Source organism: Nannospalax galili, unplaced genomic scaffold (genome assembly GCF_000622305.1).
Source record: "Nannospalax galili isolate Female #2095 unplaced genomic scaffold, S.galili_v1.0 scaffold43, whole genome shotgun sequence".
In the NCBI taxonomy this organism is placed as follows: Eukaryota; Metazoa; Chordata; class Mammalia; order Rodentia; family Spalacidae; genus Nannospalax; species Nannospalax galili.
In genome coordinates, this window is record NW_008353342.1 from 4,671,280 (window position 1) to 4,693,178 (window position 21,899).

The 21,899-nt window shown below is 41.3% G+C and overlaps 1 pseudogene; it reads right to left on the bottom strand.

Annotated features, from left to right (window-relative positions):
• Positions 1-20,431: 20,431 nt before the first annotated feature.
• LOC103748025 lies at positions 20,432-20,925 on the bottom strand (annotated as a pseudogene).
• Between the last annotated feature and the right edge of the window lie 974 nt (positions 20,926-21,899).

The following is a 21,899-nucleotide window of genomic DNA, read 5'->3' on the forward strand; positions in this document are numbered from 1 at the left end:
TCCCCGATTGAGGCTCCCTCAACCCAGGTGTGTCAAGTTGACACTAAAGCTATCCAGCACAGGTATTAACCTGATTCTGGAAGTGGTCTCTTATAAAGAGTGCTAAAACTGGATAGAATGATCTTAAAGGGGAAGTTCTCAGCCCCAGTATGAGAAGGAAACAACAGGAAAGAGCACCAGAGGTAGACAGCTAAAAATAGCTCAGAAATGGAAGTTTAACCAGCTGAGAGGACCATTAGAAGGTGTTAGCCAATTACAAGCTATTGAAAGTTTCTCATTCAACCCAGCTAGAAATTTGTTTTTTTTAATCCAAGTATAGCATGAGGTGCTTGTCACAGCACAGACACTGCCTGGCATAGCAGAGGTAACCTAATGCAGTTACATGGGGCCTTGTGAGCAAGGGAATCCAGAGACCTTTGTTGGCCTCCAATGGCCTTAGCATAGGAAGGTTTCTGATGGTGTATTCATCATAGGCTATGCCAGTTCCTAGCAAGGATCACAGCTTCTTTCAAGTCTTGACCAGCCACCAGAATAAATCACACCATTGGGAATGCCCTTGACTCTCATCCTCATCATCTGAAGAGCTGTCATCAGTGCAACACTAGGATATATAATGGGATGGTCCCTCCTTTGATGAGGATGAGGTGTGTTGAGGAGGTAGCACGTGAGCCATTACCTGGAGAATGAAAACAGGCAAGTCAAACTCCCCAACAAACATTATCCTTTCTAAATTTAATAGGGCATATGCCCAGGGGATGGGGGGGGACACAAATTAGCTTCTATATTATAGAAGTTTAAGGCTTCATTTGTAGGTAAACGTTTGGTCAGATTGTGAAACTAAAGATATTAGGCATCCCTCTAAGGCTCATGGAATATTGCAGGAGAGAACACAGAAGACAGGGAAAAGGACTGTAAAATGCCATCTTCTAACCAAGACACAGCCATTGCAGTCACAAACTCACAGCACCTGCAGATTCCTGCACTGGGTCTGTATAGGCACAGGCCGTCAACAGTCAGGCATGGATGGAGGAGGGGCTGGGGATCCTTCTCACTGCTGAAATATTTGTTACTCACAGATTCAGGGAAAAGAGAGAGTCACTGCCTTCAGTTGTGTATCCACTGGCGACCCCACAAGGCTCCAATGGAGAGTTCTAATCCATTGATCATACATTTGAAAGTCCTGGTTAAACTACATGGCTTGCAAAACCAAACCAAAAGTCAGAATATGGGAAAGGGACTGGTAAGAATCGGGGGTATGAATAGGGATGGAAGGGAGATAAAGAGGGGAGAGAAATCAGAATATATACATGTATGAAATTGTCAAAAACCAAATCAATAAGAAAAGGTCAGAATTAGCAATTGCATAAAGGGGTGGAGTAAAATTAATCTGGCAGACAGGCAAAGGTTTAAGTTAATACCAGGGATGAAGAGATTAAAGAAAAGCCTCAATCAGTTTTTCACAAGGGGATTTGGTTTAATGGGTTTCTTCTGTGAAAGCAAGTCTTTTGTAGGTATTTAATGGGACTAGGGACCATAGGTAGACAATGCTGAGAAGGGAGATGTTAGTGCTCTATTTTTCTTTTTTTTTTTTTTTTTGAGACGGGTATTCTTTGTGCCCCCACTGGCCTGGAACCCACAATGAAGACAAGTGTACCTTTAACCCCCAAGACCCCCCCCTGCCTCTGCCTCCCAAGTGCTGGGACTAAAGGCGTGTGCCACCAGCTTTTAGAGATTTTTTTTTTTTATTGTAAGCCAGAGGTTGTTGCATTTAGGGCCAGAAAGCATTGTAGTTGACTCTTCGAGTGGCGTAAGGCAAAGGCACATTAAATGTGAGAGGATGCAGACACACTTGGTAGATAAACTTAAAAATTTTATTTTATATGTATTGTGTATTGCCTGCATGTATGTAAGTGCACCCATGTTGTGCAATGCTCTCGGAGCTCAGAAGGGAACGTTGGATCCCTGGAACTGGAGTTATAGATGGTTGTTAGCTGCCATGTGGGTGCTGGGATTTGAACCTGGGTCCTCTGTAAGAGTAGCCAGTGCTCTTAACCGCTGAGCCTTCTCTCCAATCTCAAACTTTTGAGGCACATAAAAGGTGGAAACCGATGAGAGATTAACTAAAAGTAGGGGCTGGAGAGATGGCTCAGCAGTTAAGAGTGCTTGTGGCTCTTCCAGAAGACCTGAATTCAGTTCGCAGCACCTACGTCAGGTGGCTCACAACCGCTTGGGACTCCAATTCCAGGAGATCTGATGCCTTCTTCTGACTTCTGTAGACACCTGAACTTATTGACACATAGATACACATAATTTTTTTTTAATTAGTAAATTGGGTGATGCATTGAGAAGGAAGTTACAGTTAGACATGACAGGGCCAGCAACTGGTAGGAGCCAAGGCAGGAATAGTTCTAGGAGCCCGGAAGTTCTGGGCTCAGTCAGGCACTGCCTTAGTTGTCATCTGCTTTTCATCCTGACTGACTGGTTTTAGTCAGCTTGATCTTAGTATTGATCTTAGCATCCACTGGCACATAAGTGAAGAGCTACCTTTTTTTAATGAGGAATATGAATTCGCAGTTCTCCACTCTTTACTTGGGTTACATACTGGAGAGCTAAGAATAGCCAGTACTCCTTCCGGGGAGCCAGGAGGGAATCTTTGGCTTGGTGTCTTTTCCAGTAAACATAATCCCAAGGCCTTAAGTTATGAGAAGGTTTTCCTCTCCCAGTAGCACACTGTCGAAAGAGCCTTTAACCAAGTCAGTGTCATGTTGTAGGCTGCTAATGATATCTTTGCATCCCTTACAAATACTTTCAATAAATCAACTTTAAGAAGGGGAAATATTTGACTCAGAGCTGTAGCGGTTTGAATTCATGGGTAGTCAACGCCATTGCCTTGGGGCCTGTAACACCATATCAAGCACCTGTGGTAGAGCAAAATTGCTCATCTCAGCCAGGGGTGGTGGTACATGCCTATAATCCAGCACTTGCAAGGCAGAGAGGCAGAGGGATCAAGAGTTTAAGGCTAGCCTGGGTCACATGATACCCTGTGTCAGAAAAAAAGAAAAGAAAACCCTCAAGTTATAGTGTCCAGGAAACAAAGAAAAAGAGGGGCTAGTATCCCATAATTCCCTTCAAGGCCACAACCCCAGTGACCTAGCTTCTTTTTGTTTGTTTTTTGGGGTTTTTTGTTTGTTTGTTTGTTTGTTTGCTTTTTTGGTATTTTTGAGACAGGGTCTTTGTTTGTTTGTTTTTTGGGGTTTTTTGTTTGTTTGTTTGTTTGTTTGTTTGCTTTTTTGGTATTTTTGAGACAGGGTCTCCCTGTAGCCACAGCTGGCCTGGAACTCACTATGTAGACCAGGCTGGCCTCGAACTCACAGAGATCCTCCTGCTTCTGCCTCCTGAGTACTAGGATTAAAGGTGTGCACCACCATGCCCTGCCTTGCTTCTTTTTATTAAGCCCAGCGCACAAAGGTTCTACCACCTGCCAGTAACAAACACTGCAGACTGGAGACGCCTTAAGAACATGGGCCGTAAGGGGCATTACAATCCAAACTGTACCAGTCTCCTTAAATGAGCATAGATTGAAGAAGTCCCTTGTCCAGGCATATTGGGCCAGTGATGATCTCAAAGGGAAGACTGGGGATGATATGCACAATGAAAATGATGATAGAGAAGGTCAGATTTTATAAACATTTTGAACCATCAGTCCTATTGGGCTTGCTAACAGAGCATAGGGTGGGAGTTTATTTACAGAAGAGTGGGTGCCCCCCCATTTACAGCTGCTCTGGAAAGTCCACACTCAAATATAGATCCCGTGACTTCCCAACACCCACAAAAAATGACAAGAGTGGTTCCTGATGGCGTCTCAGCTTATATATCCTTAGCCCCTCCCTCATAGCTAAGGTCAACTGATCGGGTGGGAAGAGTAACTGATTCCCCCCTTGACTCCTTGATGAGCATGGGAAGGAGGTGTGGCTATAGCTTGCCAGCATAGTGGTTGGAGGACACTCCAGTTAACACTCAACCCCTTCTTCTGGCTCCTACATTCTTGGCTATTTCAGTGGGATTCAATCTATTAGAAAAACACAAACAGCAAGAAGCAAGAACATCTAAACAGTGGCTGCTATAATAACTTCCTATGGGCATAAACACAAATGCTTGGACAGTACTTCAGCAGGTGCATCACAACCATTTAACAAAACAATTGCAATGGCTTCCCAGCAGGTCCTATATTCATCCCTGCCACAGGGGTTTGGCCTGGTCTATAGTACCAGATGTGTGTTCCACCCCTAGGAGTGGGAGTTATATCCAATCAAAAATTTGATGGTTGTACATACACTAGATGCTCCACTATTGCACCAGTAGGAACATCTTGTTTGGTATGTTGGTAGTGCAACACTTGGGGTCTATTGTTGAGCAGAATTAGAGGGGATGATTCTCCCCCGAGTCATCTCATATTGCCTTCTGGCACCCTGAAAGCTACTCATCCAGTGGCAGGGAGTTTCCAGCTTAGTCCAAGCTTGATTTCTCCCACTCCCATGCTCACATCATGCAGTGTCTTCAGCAATAGGGTTTTACTGTCCACTTCTGGTGTGCAACCAACATTATTGGCGATGGCCTTTATTGTTTTGGGGACCTCTAGGGCCCCTCAGGCCAGCAGCTCATAGGGGGCAACCCACCTCTGGTACTGGGATTTTCATTTAACAACTGTATTGCTTCTGGAAGGGCTTTCTTCCATCCCCATAAGGTTCCTCCTGTGCTTAAGGCTTTTTTTTTTTAATTGTGTATCTGGAAAAAAATTTTCCCCTTTATTCCTATAGCTCTTCATATAGATCTCCTTCCCCCTCCCCTTTAACTACCCCATTTTTACATATTTCTGCCTTAGTAACACCTTTAGCCTACTATTCTCCTCTCTCGGGTTCCTTCTTTCCCTTTACCTCCCTGTCTCCCTTCCAAATTCCTGGTACCTGCAGTTGCATCAGGATATGCACTCACTTATAAGGATTTGGTGCTAGGATCCACAAGTCAGGGAAAACATATATCTTTTGTTTTTGCTCATGCCCCAGTAGATGGCCCCATACCCATGCATATATGGTCAGCACTAATCAGACTCAGGGATGATGATGATGATGATGATGATGACGACAATGAGGAAGAGGACATAGAGTTGGAAGGGAGACAGGTTTATGGGTTCTGGGGAGAGAGACAGTAAGGGGTAGATAGGATCAAAATGCATTGGATACATGCATGAAATTTTCAAAGAATAAATGAAGACAAATTTTTTAAATTACAACAACAACAAACAACGTAAAACCTCCCTTTCTGCTTCCAGAGTATGGTAAAGTCACATGCTATCCACTGTCTACATCAGGCTGGCATTCTGACCCTGAGCTTGGAGATACACTCTATTAAGGATGAAGTACAGCTGTTGTGCAGGTCTGGCCTTGAGAGAAAGGGATCAGACTCTCTGACCTCATCAAGAGCTATCAGCTTGGAAGTGACCATTGGGTCCTCAAACATATGATCCATCAGTAAGTAATCCAGTTACAGCAAGGGTGTTTCTTATCTATCTAGTCAAGGCTGTACAGTCAGTATAAAAGTCATTGTCTGAGAGGAACAGGGTAGCAGAGTTGAGCAGAGTTGTGGTTTGGATCTTGGCAGAACTGGGGATTGAACCTAGAACCTCACATATTGATGGCAACTGCTCTACTACTGCGCCCCAGCCCTGGCCAGGTTTGGATCTTAAATGTCCTCCAAAGGCTCCTGTGCATTAAAGCTTGGTTAGGAACCGATAGCCCTTATTTGGTGGTGGTAGTGGTAGTCCTAGAGGAAGGAAGTTAGGTTACTGGAGTGTACCCTTGAAGGGGTATTGAAACCCCAAGGGGTTGAGTTCAGGCTGTGCCCTGCTCTAAGTTTCTCCATATTGTGTAGAACAGTAGTTTTTCAGGCTGTACCTTGCCCTGAGAGGCTCCAATTTACAAGCAGCTTTTTACAGCATTTTGAGGGAGGAGGATGACTGCACCTTTGGGTGGAGCTGCAAACACTATCAGTTCAGCACCACCCATCTAGCACAAATCCATAAATAACTTGTTTCTGAGAACAGAAAAAGGACTGCCCTGTAGATTTATTGGGGTGAACTGAGACTGTAGGGGCACATGGGTGTATTAAAATCAGATCAGGGTATAACTCCTTCACCTAAACCCTGTAAAGAAGTGGACATATAAGCACTGCAATGACAGGGCCTCATACTAACCTATCATCTGATACCTGATGTGTGCATCAAGGACCGACAAAAGACTCAAGATTTGTACTATGTTAAAACACTTAACAAAGGCATTTGAATAATTCCTGAAGTTGTTGACTTTTAACTTGTTTCAATCCTCCTACATTAGCCTTCTGAATGCTGGAATTAGAGCTACTAACTACCATGACCAGCTCAAATTTCCATATTAAAAAAAGTTAAAACATTCATTTTTATTTCAACCTTGACATTATTTATTCTCATTTCTAAAAGTACAATAACATCACCATAGGTTAATAGTACAATGAATAAATTTTATGTAAAATGATTAGTTGTATCCTAATGTGACAGCCAATTTAGTTAGGCAGAAAAGGAATTTACCATTCTTTAAATCAGTTTTGCTTGGTTATTAAAGAAACACAGTTATTAACATGATTGAGGTTCAGAAGGGAAAGAATCCAACTTCCAGGGAGCACAGTTCTAGGTCTGTGGATAGTATTATGACAGCATTTAGGTAGCTGTCATGGCAACCTTAATTTAATTCTCCATCAGTGTCTTGGAATACCCAGGCACCCCAGGAAGCAAGGAAGGTGATTCAGAGGGTGGCACACTCCGACCTCTGAGTCAGAAAATCCCAGAGCTCTCAGCATTGCTGGAGGCGCCCTTCTGTGAGTTAGAAACAGCCACTATGTGATCCGAGACACTTTGCACAAGAGCAAAGTGTTGACTTCTTTAAATCTCCCGTAGTCATTCCCATTGATGTTGAGATAAGATTTCACTTTGTCCTAATACAGAGCCTTTTTTTTTTTTTTTCTATTTTAGGTCTTTTAGTCAAATCACAGCGTGTATTTCGCTTTCCTCTTCAGGTGAAAGCTCAAAGAGGATGTAAAACTGGACAGTTCTTTTTTACTGCCTTACTGGTTTTACTTGAAGGTTAGTGGGAGAGATTGAAATCAATGACTAAAATGAGATAGTTTTAGTGGAATTACGTCATAGAATCTAAAATTATCAGGACTACCAAATTCAAATCTGGAGTGTGGAAAAGCTCCTGTGGTTTGTGTATTCCTCATAATGTGTGAAATCAGCACCAGCTACCTTTTGACTGAAATAATTATTATCTACATTGTGAATTCAAGACAATAAGTGCTCTTATCCACTGAGCCATCACCCTAGCCCTATTTTTATTTGTTTTCATTTTATTTAGGTTTGGTTTTGGTTTTGATCTTTTGAGATGGGGTCTTGTTGTGTTGCTCTGGTTGACCTGGTACTCCTTGCGTAGCCAAGGCTGACCCTGAGTACACAGATCATTTCTGCCTTAGCCTCTCAAGCGCTGGAATTACAGGTCTGCATTACCACACCATGTGAAAAAGATTTATTTTAACAAAAGAAATGAAAACAGGCAAATAATTTGACTACATTGAAGAAGCACCAGAAAGAAAACATTCTTTCTGTGTAGGACTTATCATTTTTCTGTTTTGGTTTTTTGAGATAGAGTGTCACTGTGTGGCCAAGACTGGCCTCAAACTTGCAATTCTCCTGCCCCAGACTCCAGAACATTGGGATTACAGGCATGTACCACCATACCCAACTCTTTGTTTGATTAATACTTCTTTTGCATTTAGTATATATATATATATATTTTGAGTGAAAGAGAATTTTATATATTTGGATATTTTTAAAATATTATTTATTGTGTGGAAAAGATATGGAAGAACACAGAATCTGTGAAATAGTGAAACAGGAAAAGAAGAAAGCCTTCACCCTTGATCTTGATAAATCACGTGTCCATTTTCCATCTGAGCATACAGTTTCATTAGCAGCACTGAACAATTATGTTTTTGAGCTCTCAATCATGTGAAGGTATTTGTTAATACAATTCTCCAAGCTTGCTAATTGTCTACTTTCTCTCTCTTTTGTCAGAATCTGTATCTATTGACCCTGAATTTACTTATTTGACCTAAATGATTGCTATAGAGCTCTCTGCTGATAAAGAAGAGTAGATTCCTTGCTCCCTGACCTGCTTTTCCTAAGTCATCCGGATTCCAGAGCCTGTCTCCTTGGTGCTAACAATTTTATTTTTTCTCATATGAATCAATCTGTTGAAATAAGATTGCACACTCTCTGTCAAACTGGTTCCACCTCATTTCGGTGACCTTCGCTCTGTGTGTTTGCAGTATACACTGACTGATAGAGAATGCTGTTAGCCTGAAAGTCTGACTCTGGGAAGGTTTAGTTTGATTAAAATCTGCTCTTTGACACTTATTTTTCAAAATCTCAGACATACGATATTTTGTTTACATAAATTCACATTCTGTTGTCAGAAAACTTTCTATCCATATTTTAAAGCATATTTGAAGTAGTTATTTTTTATTTTTTCCCCTGTTGAGACAGGGTCTCTCATGCTGTAGCCCAGGCTGTCCTGGAACTCACTACGTAGTCTAAGCTGGCTTCAACGTAGTCCTCCTGTGTTAGCCCCCAAATACCACCATGCCAAGCTCCTTATCATCTTTAATATATTGCTTTCATTGGTTCCCTAGACTTTATCTCATGTTTTGTATTTAAAGAGAGAGATAAAGACAAAGACAGAGACAAACTATTATTTTACAAGCATGGTATTGCACATTATAACCCCAGCAGGAGTTCAGGGCTAGTCAAAGCTACATAGAGAGGGGTGGAGATGGGAGAAGAGGGAAGTAATGTGGAATCTTTCACCCAGTGGTGCTTGGTAACTCCCTCTCTGCTCTGGATGAGAAGAGCTGCAGTAGAAAGATGTTTTGAGGGAAACCAGGCCCTCCAATTAACATCCCAGCTCTGTCATAATTGGCTGTACTAACTGAACAAGTGTCATTGGGTGTTACCCCTCATGACCTCAGTTTCCTCATCTGTGAGATGCAAAGCTTGGCTTGGATGATCCTGGGATCATTCCCAGTAGTCCCTGAAATGCATTTATGACTTCAAATAAAAATACTTTGACAAAGGCAGTCATTTCTGGTTCTTTTTATTTTAAAGTTTTAAAGTAGCATTTACCACAATATAATAATAATAATTTATATAAGCTTTTCTTCCCATTCTCCACATATTTTTCTCTTATAATAATGTTTTGGTTTAAATATGAAATGTCCTTTCTATTTTGTGAGGTTCTGGAGATTTGAGGAGGTGGAGACACGTTAAAGGAAGTAGTTCACTGGGGACATGGCTTTTAAGGTTAGTCCTGGTCTCTTGTCCCTTGCTCCCTCTTTGATTCCTTTCTACCTTGAAGTGAACAGCCTCTGTCACCTGCTCCTGCCACCATGATGTTCTGGCTAAACACATGGTACCAATCAACCATGGAATGGACCTCTTAAACTATGAGCTAAAATAAACACTTCCTCCTTTGAGTTGCTTTGCTTAGATATTTGTCAGAATTATGCAAAAGTAACAAATATGTGCTGCTGAGTCACACTCCAGCTTTGTAACATAATCTTTAAAATATTCCTTTGGGGCTGGATATATGACTCAGTGATACACATTTGGCCTAGCATGTGCAGGGCCTTGGGTTCAATACTAGCACTCTGTGGTGGTGTATATTGATTGTCAACTTGACAGGATCAAAATTCACTTTGGAGACAAATCTCTGGGCATGTCTGTGAGAGATTTTCTAGATTAGGTTAATCGAGGTGGGGAGACCCTGCTAACTTTGGGCAACACCATTTCATGGGATGGCATCCTGGACTACATACGACAGAGAAGGCTAGCTGAGCATAAGCATCTGTCACTGCCTGCCTCCTGACACAATGTGGCCAGCAGCTTCTGCTCCTGCCAGCACGCCTTCCCACCATGATGGAGTTTCCACTCAAACTGGGAGTGGAAATAAACCCTTCCTTTCTTAAGTTGTTTTGATCAGTTATTTTTCACAACAGTGCTGAAAGTAAAAGAAAAAAAAATCAATATATGGAAAGAACAATTATTATTACCACTTTTTTCTTATAAAGAAACTTAGGGAAGCTGCTTTTAAAAAAAGAATTTATTTTTATTATTTTTAAAATTATGTGTATGTATGCATATGGGTTTGTGCATATGAATGCAGGAGCCTGCGGAAGCCAGAGGTGTCAGGTCACCTGGAGCTAGAGTTACAGGCTATTGTGAGCCACCTAATGTGGATGCTGAGATCCAAACTCAGGTCCCACTCTTTTTGGTTGTAAACCTGAGCCTTTAATGGCTGTACCAGATCTCCAGCCCTAAAGATTGATTTAGTTTTACTTTATGTGTATGAGTGTTTTACCTGCATATATGTGTATGTGTATATCACATGTGCACCTGGTACCCTCAGAAACCAGAAGAAGGCATCAGATCCCCTGGAACTAGAGTTACAGAGTTGTTCTGGGAACCAAACCCAGGTTTCTTGTGAGAGCAGCAAGTGCTCTTAACTGCTGAGACTTCTTGCCAGCACTGTTTGTATATTTTTAAAATATTTTATACTATTATTTTTATTTTATGTATATGAGTGTATTGCCTGCATGTATGGAAGTGCACCCATGTCATGCAATGACCAAAGAGGTCAGAAGAGGGTATTGGATCACATGGAACTGGAGTTAGGATAGTTGTTAGCTGCCATGTGGGTTCTGGGAACCGCACCTGGGTCCTCTGTAAGAGCAGCCAGTATTCTTAACCTCTGAGCCATCTCACAGCCCAGGAAAGTTTCTTACCTGGCAAAATAGGAAGAAGATTGTCATAGTGTCCCTATCAGCATTTGAGGTCCTACTTCCTGGTCTTAAGTCCTGCCAAGCCAGTGACCCAGGATCCAGATATTCACTAGTGCACAGTGACAATAGTTGAGTTGACCACATTTCCTTCAAGCCAAGTTTAGATCTCTTCTCATACTTACTCTAATGTATCCTAAAGGAAAACTTCACAAAGGAGTGCCTTTTAGGAAGTGATCACAGACTAAAAGCTGATGCTTCAACAAGCCAAATTTACCTGAAATCACATCTAATTAAAACATTTTAAAACATAAGCCTGAAATGGTGGCAGTCTGTGGAATCCCGGTGGCTTTCCTGTGGTGACTGACTATGCTGACAAGTGTGCCTGCTATTATGTAATGTTCAATGAGCTGGTCCAAAAGTGGTCATAACTTACAGCACACAGTGTGAAAATGCATTCTGGGTGAGGTCAAGTGGCCATTTCACCAAAGTAACATGACTTTTATTTCATTAGCACAGCAGAAAAATACATGTCACCTGGGTTTCTGACTGATCATGGTTTTGTTTTCACTTTGATGTCTGAATGATGAGTCTGGAATAACTTAAAAGGTGAAGCATCCCATGGTGTTGGGCCAGTAAGATGGCTCAGTGAGTAAAGGTGCTTGCCACTGTGGCTGATGACCTGAGTTTGATCCCCAGAACCTACATGGTAGAAAGGAGAGAATTGACTCTCACACATTGTCTTCTGACCTTCACACATGTGCTGTGGCACACATAGGCCTACATATACACACACATACTTTGTCTTTTATTTTATGTACATTCTCACCTATATTAAAGAGACAATAGGTGCTGGAGAGATGGCTCAGCAGTGAAGAGTACTAGTTACTCTTCCAGAGAACCAAGGGTTGGTTCCCAACACCCACATGGTGGCTAACAACCACCTATAACTCCAGTTCCAGGGTATCTGATGCCCTCTTCTAGCCATCTCAGGCATTACATGCATGGATGTGCTTACATGTAGGCAAAACACCCAGACACATAAAATGAAAATAAATGAATAAATAACTTTTAAGAGATAATTAATCTCATTACCAAAACAAAAGGAAATATTCCTAACAGTGTCCTTGGAAGTTTGTAGGAATGGACCCTAATATACAACTTCATTTAGATTATTTAGTTTGCCTTGAACTCTATTAAAAATTCTAATCTTTTATCTAACAAGCTAGAACTTCTTTTTAAAATTTAGTTGGTATACTTTGGCTTCTTTTCTGAATATATAAATCTTTTACTGAATTTAGTTGAATGAGTAACCATGTTATTATTTTTCAAAAGGAAAGAAAGGAAACTAGTAAAAATAACAATAACAAAAGGAAACAAACCAGCTAGGTGTGGTGGCTCAGGCCTGTAATCCCATCACTCAGGAAGCAGGAAAATTCCAACTTCAAAGCCAGCCTGAGAGATGACGCTCTGTCCCAAACAAGAACAATAAAATTTGGTACAATCTAGTGTTCTGAGTTGAACAAGTTGCCATTTATCACAGGGATGGTAGAGTTCCTAGAAAATAGAACTCAGATCAAAGAGCAAGAGAAAATGACACAGGGTAAAGTCCTTGTACATAAAATCTATTAAGGGAAAGTTCATGGTGCTGTTACACCACAGCACACTGTGAATAGACTGTGCAGCATTGGGCTGGACTGGAATTATACACCTACAATCAAAACAAGTAGGTACACTTAAAACTATTTTTTAATATTTATTTTGTGTGTACATTTGTGGGTGTGCACATATGCCAGCCATGGCACTCATGGAGTTCAGAGGACAGCTTGTGGGAGTTAGTTCTCTCTCATGTAGATCCTAGGGATGGAACTGGGGTTGTCAGGCTTGGCAAAAAGCATCTTTACCTGCTGAACCATTTCAATAGCCCTCAAACATATCTTTTGTTTCATTTTGTTTTCTTGAAACAGGGTCTAGCCTTATATACCCCAGACTAGCCTGGACCTCACAGGCCTGCCTTCACTTCCTGTGTGCTAGAATTGTAGCATTCATTTAAACAGAGTTTGAAAGTGAAGTGTCAAGTGTCAGCTCTTGTAAAGGGACGAAAAAGGGCCTGAGTGTTTCATCAACAGCGCCTCAGCTTGTCTTCCCCAACTCTTTTGTCCCTAAATACTTTAAATCTGAATTTGCTACTTCTGTTAGGAACATACAATCTTTTTCATATTGATTCTAATTAACTCAATTTGAATATCAACCACTTCTCCACCCTTTAACAGCTGTTCTGTAATATGTGATTCTGAAAGCAAAAATTTTAAAGTAACAAATGGTATAACACTTTTTTCTCATAGCTTAAAAGTCAAAGATAAATGGCACGACTGATTTCCGGGTGGATGTTGTTATGTTAGCTCCAACCTTCCAAGCTTAGCCATGCATCATTTATCCTGTTCCCCTGGACTCCTCACCCCCCACACACCCCCACACACACCCCCACAACCCCTGCACAGACATTGCCACATCTTCGGCTCACAGGCCTTGCATTGCTCACTCCCTGCACTGTTGCATTCCATTCTCTCGGCTACCCTTTATAGGTTGTTGCCATCTGCTGGAACAACAGGGTCAGTGACCAGATGGTGATTTTGAAATTCATTTAAGTAAAGGTAAGCTGTTCTCTGTGAAGGGAAAATGTGTTCATTTCTGTCATGAATGTTCTGGGCTTCTAAAACAAGCATTTTCTATTCCATTCCACTTAGGGAATGCTGCTGAATAGATGACAGATCAACGTTCTTTAAAGACCACATAAGAATAGCACTTAAGAAAAAGATTGTATTTTTAAGTAACCCTGTGATCCTAAAACAAAATTGACAAAACAAAATAGAGCTGAAATGTTTTCACAGCCTCTCCTTTTACTAAGAAAAAAAAGCAGTGTTAGATATTTCCTGCTTTGACGTTCTATAATTGCACACCTGAGTCACTGAGCATTTTAGAGTATATTAGTTTATAAACTGAGGTTTAGTCATATTCGAAATTTAGCATTTTTCAATGTGACAAGATGAATGTAAGTCTAAAATAATGAGGAGTTTCTCTTTCCTAAGTTGTCATAAAATTTACTAGCACTGCCACAGTTCTTCCAATCCACAGTAAACAAGATAGCAGGTCTGAGCTGCAAAACTGTTACCATTCTGTTAGAGACAGACGGAGAAATTTTCCCTAGTCTTTCAGGCTGCGGTAAAAAAATACTATTGGGGACTAGAGAGATGGCTCAGCGGTTAAGAACACTGGCTGTTCTTGCAGAAGACCTGGGGCCGAATCCCAGCACCCACATGGTAGCTAACAACTGTCTGTAACTCCACACTTACCTACATGCAGGCAATACACGCATACACATAAAGTAAAAACAATAAATAAATAAATAAATAAATAAATAAATAAATAAATAAATAAAATATTTTTTAAAAATACTATTGGATGAGCTGGGTGGGGTAGTACTTGCCTAAAATTCCAGCACTCCAGAGGCTGAGGCAGGGGGATCAAAAGTCAGAAGCCACCCTGGGCTTAATAATGAAACCCTGTTAAAAAGGTAGCTAATGAAACATAGTTACCAAATGAGGTGAGCTAGTCTTAATTGGATTGTAATCTATCAAAAGAAGAGGAGCTGTAAAAGACAACTGAAGAAATTTGAATATGAGCTATTTGCTGGCGAATATTTATGAATGTGTGTATGTGTGCACATGAGGGGGGCAGTATACGTCTGGGTGCACATGTGGAGACCAGTGGTCAACCTGGAGTGTCATTCCTCAGCTGTTCTCCACCTTGTTTTTTGAGAAAGGATCTCTCACTTGGCCTGGAACTCACTGATTAGTCTAGATTGGCTGGCCAGAGAGCCCCTGGAACTCCCTGTCTGCTTTCCCAGTGCTGGGATTACAAGTGTGTACCACTACCACCACCATACCTGGCCTTTTTACAGGTGTACATTCTAGAGTTAAACTCAGGCCTTTATGCTTGCAAGGTGAGCACTTTACCAACAGAGCTACCTCCCCAGCCTTGTGTTATAGCTAGCATTATTGTGTCAGTGTAATATGACACTTCTTAGGCAGAACAGTGTTATTGTGACTTTGTAGAGAATATCCACTTCTTGAAAGATGCAGGATGATCTTACTTTCAGTTGGTTGAAAAATGTAAAAGCCAGGGGGCTGAAATGATGGCTTAGTATTAGCCTCTTGCAGAGGATCTGGGTATGGTTCCCAGCACCCACATGGTGGCTAACAACCATTCATAACTCCAGTTTCAGGGGACCTGACGCTCTCTTCTGGCGTTTGCGGGCATTGCATGTATGTGGAGCACTTCATACATGCAGACAAAACACTTGTACACATAAAATAAAAATAAATCCTGCCAGTTGTGGTAGCACGCGCCTTTAATCCCAGCACTCAGGAGACAGAGGCAGGTGGCTCTCCGTGGGATCACAAGGCCAGTGTGGTCTATATAGCGAGTTCTAGGCCAGCTGGGACTACAAGGAGATCCTGTCGCAAAAAGACTGAAAAAAAAATTTTTTTTAACCCACAAAGAAAACCTTAACATTAAAAAATAGAAGATGAAAACATAAAAACTAAGTATAACATTTATGGCAAAATGTTCAATGTTTTTTAAATTTCACATAAGCTTCACATTTCTTCTAAATAAAATATTGGGAGGACTAGACATGGAAGCACATGGCTGTAATCCCAGCACTTAGGAAGTTAACTGAGGCCAGTCTGGACTACTTTACAAAGACCTTGTCTCAGAAGGAAGAAGGGTGAGGGGACTAGGAGGAAAAGACATGGACATAGTTGTCTTTTAAAAGTATTCAAGAGTGGGCACATATTACAGTTATCACTGGGCTAGGGGTACAGTACGGCGGTAGAGGGAATACTTAACAAAAGTGAGATCCTACTTTCAGTTCTTAGAAACATCCCCACACAAGTGTCACTGATACACAATGGAGAACTGACTTTGTTCATTACTCTATTGTCAATCTAGTACTTTATTACTAGATGTCAGACTATGAGGAAGGTCATTTAGTAGGATCAATGTTCATTAAGTAGTTTCTACTTCTTGATGAAACAACAAGAACTGAGTTTGCCATCTGACCTTAACCTAGAAACTGAAGAACATATATGAAGCCCTGCTTTCCACCCACTGAACAACAGGAAACTCAAGACAATGTTCCCTGGAAAAAGAAAAATGAATGAGATGAGGCCTGCCCTAGGCCAAGCCTACTATCTAGAGAGTGTCTGGGCTTTGGCTCATGGAGACGAAAGCCCAAATAGAGATTACTGGATTCCCTGGGTTGGAAAAATTGAGTTGAAAATGACAGAATTTGAATGAATATAATAAAATTTATAGTAAAAAACTGGGCACAGTGGCACACACCTGTAATCACAGCCCTTGGAAAGCAAAGGAAGGCAGATCTCTGTGAGTTCAAGGCTAGTCTGGTTTACATAGTGAGTTCCAGGCCAGTTGGGGCTACAGGGAGACCATCTCAAAAAGACCAGAAAACAAAACAAAAACGAAGTGCATATAGTTGGGCTGGAGAGAATGGCTTAGTGGTTAAGAGTACCAACTACTATTCCAGAGGCCCCAGGTTTGGTTCCCAGCATCCACACGTTGGCTTATCACCATCTGAAACTCCTGTTCCAGGGGATCCAGCACCACTTTCTGGCCTCTGCAGGGGCCAGCCAGGGCTACATAATGAGACCTTGCCTGAAATAAAAACCAAACAAAAATAAAATTTGTACTACTGCAGAGGAAAGAATTGTCTAAAAGACAACTTCATAGAAGTTCCCTTTAGGTCTTCAACTGAGTATTGGTCAGCACGTCTTTGAGGAAATTACCTGAGACTAGAGAATGTCCTACCAGGAAAAAGGAAGTGGAACAATCATTGGAGATTGTCCTGATGTATTAGTTACTTCTACATTACTATGATCAAAATACCTGATAGAAGCAAAGAGGAAAAGATTTACTTTGGGCCACAGTTTCACAGTTTGAGTCCATCGTGGTAGGAAAGGCATGGCGACAGGAACAGGAAGCTGAGTGTTCACATCTCACCTATACACAGAGGAAGCAGAGTAAGCAAACCAGAAATAGGGTGAAGCTATAGACTCTCTAAGCACCTCCGGTGACATACTTTCCCCAACAAGGCCCTGTGTCCTAAATGTTCCATAACCACCCCAAACAATGTCACCAACTGGGAACCAAATGTTCTAACACATGAGTCTATGTGGAACATTTTTCATTCAAACCTCCACAGCATATAAAATAATGTGTTTCATCATGGCATTTTTTATAGATGACATAAATGTCATTATACTTTGTTCTGATTATCCCCTTCACAACTTTAAATGCACTCTTCTTTTTCTGACACACTGCATGTTTTCTCCATTTTTCTCTACTTTTTGTTCCTAATTCTCACTGTAAACCCAGCTAAAAGCAGACAACAATAACCATGTCAAAGCCTGAATGCTATCCTGTCTTGAAAGTTCCTCTGCCAAATTAACTAGGCCATTATTTGTAAATTCAGCCTCACTCAATTTTTCAGAACACAAGTAAATTCTTTGCCACATTGTGACATAACTGACCTGTATGTAGCTCAATTCCCAATAAAGTTCTTATTCACATTTGAAACTTTATAACCACAGTCTTTACTGTCCACATGTCTATTGACATTCTAGTTTTCTGAACTCCCACCAACCTTGCCCTTCAAGCTGTACTTACAGCATTGTAGGGCTTTTACAGCCTGCTCCTCCAAATTCGCCTCACAAACTGGTTCCAAAGGCTTACTAAAAATCACATGATCAAGTGAAACAATGGCCTCACTCCTCTGGTAACAATTTTATCTATTAGATATTTTTCTGTCTCTGTGACCACAATTCCTGACAGAAACAAGGAAAAAGATTTGTTTAGTTTTATGGTTTCAGAGGTTTTATTTAATCACAGCAAGAAGGCATGGCAGAGTATCTCAGTTAATGGTGACAGGAGCATTTGCCAGAGTCTGGTCTCATTTCTGTAGAACAGGAAGCAGAGAGAAAAACTGGAACCAAGGGCCAGGTGTAACTTTCAAAGACCTGCCTCTAGTGACTGGCTTCCCCAGCTAGGCCCTTTGCATCTCAAAACAAAGTTCTAAAGATACAAAGATACCAAACAAAAAAGTCTACCACTGTATATAAATTCACAGAGTTTAACATCCAAGCAAACTACAGCATTCAAAGAAGCCTGACTATACAATCAACAGTAACAAGAAAAGTCAGTCCACAGAAACAGACCTAGAAATGACACGTGATAGAATTAATAGATGAAGACATTAATGTATTTATTATAAATACACTCCACATGTTAAAGAGCCACAACAAAGAGATAAGAGAAGCCACTGCCCACTGTCAACTCCTAAATATGGTAAATGCAAAATACCACATCGGATGGATTCAACTGCAAATCAGCTGCCAGCAAAAGAAGATTCATAAATTTGAATGCATCACAATCAAAGTTACCCAAAATAAAGCACAAAGACTTGAAATATTTAGAGGTAGACATGAGCAGAATTCAGTGCTCTGAGGGCCATGTATAACAGCATAATATAGCTGAAGGGAGAGTTCCAGGAGAGGAATGTGGGGGAAGAGGATGGAAGCAGAAACAACTTCAAAACAATGGCCCCAGATTTCCATATTTGATGAAAGTTATCTACCTACAAGATCCACATAGCAGTGGGGAATATGAATGGTGAAGTGTATCTCAAGATGTTATAATTACCTAAAACTCAAGGCATACCCTTATGAATCTGATTAGTGCTTCTCAGTCCATTTGTGCTGCTATAACAAAATACTTTGGACTGGGTAATTTACAAATAATAGAAATTGATTTCTCCTAGTTAGGGTAAATGAAAGTTCAAGGTTCTAGCATCATTGTGTCTGGTAAGGGCTGTTCTCTGGCTTCCAAGATGACAGTTTGTCACTGTATCATTTGGGAGGGAGGAATGCTGTGTCCTCACATAAGAGAAGGGACAGAGGGCAAGAGAACATTCCCCTCTATTTCGAGTCCCTTTACAAGCACATTCTTCTAGAAAAGATGCCTTTTTATATCCTATCCATGAGAACCAAGCTCTGGTAACTTAATCACCTCCCGAAGGCCACACCTCAATACTGCTGCACTGAAGATTAAATTTCAGTGTGAATTTTGGAGAGGATATATCAGATACCATAGCTATGCTCTGTAAAAGTGATCTCAGAGAGCTCTACTGATGCCATATGCTGCAAAAATGATCCCAGAGAGCTTCACTGATGCTTTCTTTAATCCTGTAGAAGTTTTTGTTCCAGTGATGGAGCAGATGCAGTAAGTGGGATCTACAGTGATTAACATTAGGCCTGAAACTTCTGTTGGGTTTTGACTGGCTAATTATTTTTGTTTCTTTGTTTCTTTGTTTGTTTTGGGGACAGGGTCTCCCTGTAACCCCAGCTGGCCTGGAACTGGCTATGTATACCAGGCTGGCCCAGATGAGATCTGCATGCCTCTGCTGAGATTAAAAGCATGCACCACCATGCTCGGCTTTGACTGGCTAATTTCTTTATAATTTTGGGGGGCACATCTTTGAATTTTTGTGCCCTGATAATGTACAGTAGTTACCTGCTTTTAGCAGTCCGATATTGAAAATTATGTTCATTGGTTACATTCTTTTGAAGATAAAGGCCTCTGTAGTCCCAGCTTACCTCTTCTACCCCAAGTATATACTTTTGATATAGATAATCATATCACAGGACAGGGAAGTAACTTAGAAGCCTAAAGTGTACCTTTCTTAGACTTTTTCTAATCTGGTAGCCTGACACTAGTAAGAAGACTCACAATTAGTGCCAAATTATACTTGCACCATTGTCTTTCCTGACAGACAAAAGAATCTCCCCAAATCTGAAATTAATTCATATAAATAGAGATTTACCTATATGGTATCATTATAAAGTTATATTTATGTATTAATTTGGTGGGGGGGCATGAGCATCCATGATACACAATTGGAGGTCAGAGAATTTTAGAAATTGGTTCTCCCTTTTTGCCATATGGATGCCAGGGATAGGGTCATGAGGCTTGGAGGCAAGTGCCTTTACCCACTGTGCCATCTCACCAGCCACCCATGATAAAATTTTAGAAAACAGTTCCCTTATCAAAATGATAAGAATAAGAAGTTTTTTGAGAAAAGCATAGTCCCATATACAAAATACACATCTAATAGCTTTCTATTTATCTGTCAGTTATTTTTACAAGAATGCATTAACGAATACAACGAAGTGCACAAATAAGCCTCACTCCCCAGCACATGAGCACGCACACACACACACACACACACACACACACACACACACACTCAGGATCTTCATTCATTCTCTGAAGATGCCCTAAAGATGGAAGCCAATCTCCCTATAGCCATTTCTTCAGTCGTCCTCAACAGCTCTTCCTTTCTTGAACTTACTTCCTTTTCAAAGACATAATGCTGAAATCAGTCAGAAAGGCTTTCTGAGAAGATTGCTTGGATTTCTAGGTCTATTCTAGTCCATTCAAGAAGAATTGGAGGGGCTGTCAAGATTCTCAGTGGTTAAAAGTACTTGCTGTTCTTGCAGAGGACCTAAGTTCAGTTCCCAGCACCCACATCAGGTGGCTCACAACAGCTCCATCTCCAGGGGATCCAACACCCTCTTATGGCCTCTGCCAGCATTTGCACGTGTGCATAAACACACACAAATAAAAATAATTTTTTTAAAGGAGATGAATTAGCTTGTACAATGAAATGCTCAATGCCACTCACAAAGCAAGCCTCAGCCTGCGGTCCAGCTTGGCCCCAGCCTTCTCTGTGCACTGTCCTAACAAAGTTGAGTGGTCTGTGGCACCAGCTACTAAAAAGTACTGCTTCTGCATCTCCACCTTGATGAAATGCTGCAGCTGTGGGTCCATTGCACCCAAGCATGCCACAGGAGAAGATGAAGAGGAATCCATCCCAGCATGACCAAACAGGCAGACCTGCATGTGCACGAGCTCACAGAAGCTCACCTTCACATCCTGTATTGGTTACATTCTTCATTACTATAACAAAATACCTGCCAGAAACAACTTACAGGAACAATTGTATATTTTGGCTCATGGTTTAAGAGGGTTCAATCTGGGGTTGCCTGACCACATTCTCTTAAACAGGACACTGTGGTGGCAGCGGCCTCTAGCAGAGTCTGCTCTTTACCTCTTAGTGATCACGAGGCCAAGGAAAGGATACGGAAGAGGCCAAGGCAAGATGGAGCCCCTACGGATACCCCTCCTGTAATCTACCTTCACCACCTCTCAATAATGCTGTCATACATCCATCAAGGGATTAAGCCATTCATTATATCAGAGAGCTCACGATCCATTCATTCCTGGAAATGCCAACACAGAGACACCCAGAGAAGTGATTCACAGTTGAGTGTTTCTTCAATAAACATGACAAAGCTAACCATTGCACTGTCCTTGCTACTTCTACTCTAAGAGGCTATAGAAACCAGGCATGGTGATATACACCTTTAATCCTAGCACTCAGGAGGCAGAGGCAGGCAGATCTCTGTGAGTTCAAGGCCAGCCTGGTCTGCATAGTGAGTTCCGGACCAGCTGGGGCTACAAGAAGACCCTGTCTTAAAAAGAACCCCCCCCCAAAAAAAGGCCATAGAAAGATGGCAGCTCTGTATGGAATGGAATGTAGCATCTCCTTGCCAGATACCTACTCTGCTGGCACTTGATCTTGACCTCCTAGTCCCCAAAACTATGAGAAATGTATCTTCGTGGTTTACAAGTCACCTTGGCTAATATATGTTATTACAGCAGCCCACAACGCACTATCTACATTTGACATATGATAGAAGTATACTTGTTTTTCTAAGAAACTACCCAGCTGTCTTCCAAAATGGTCTTAAGTGTTTTTCAGTGGGGCCAGCAGGGGGCCTGGA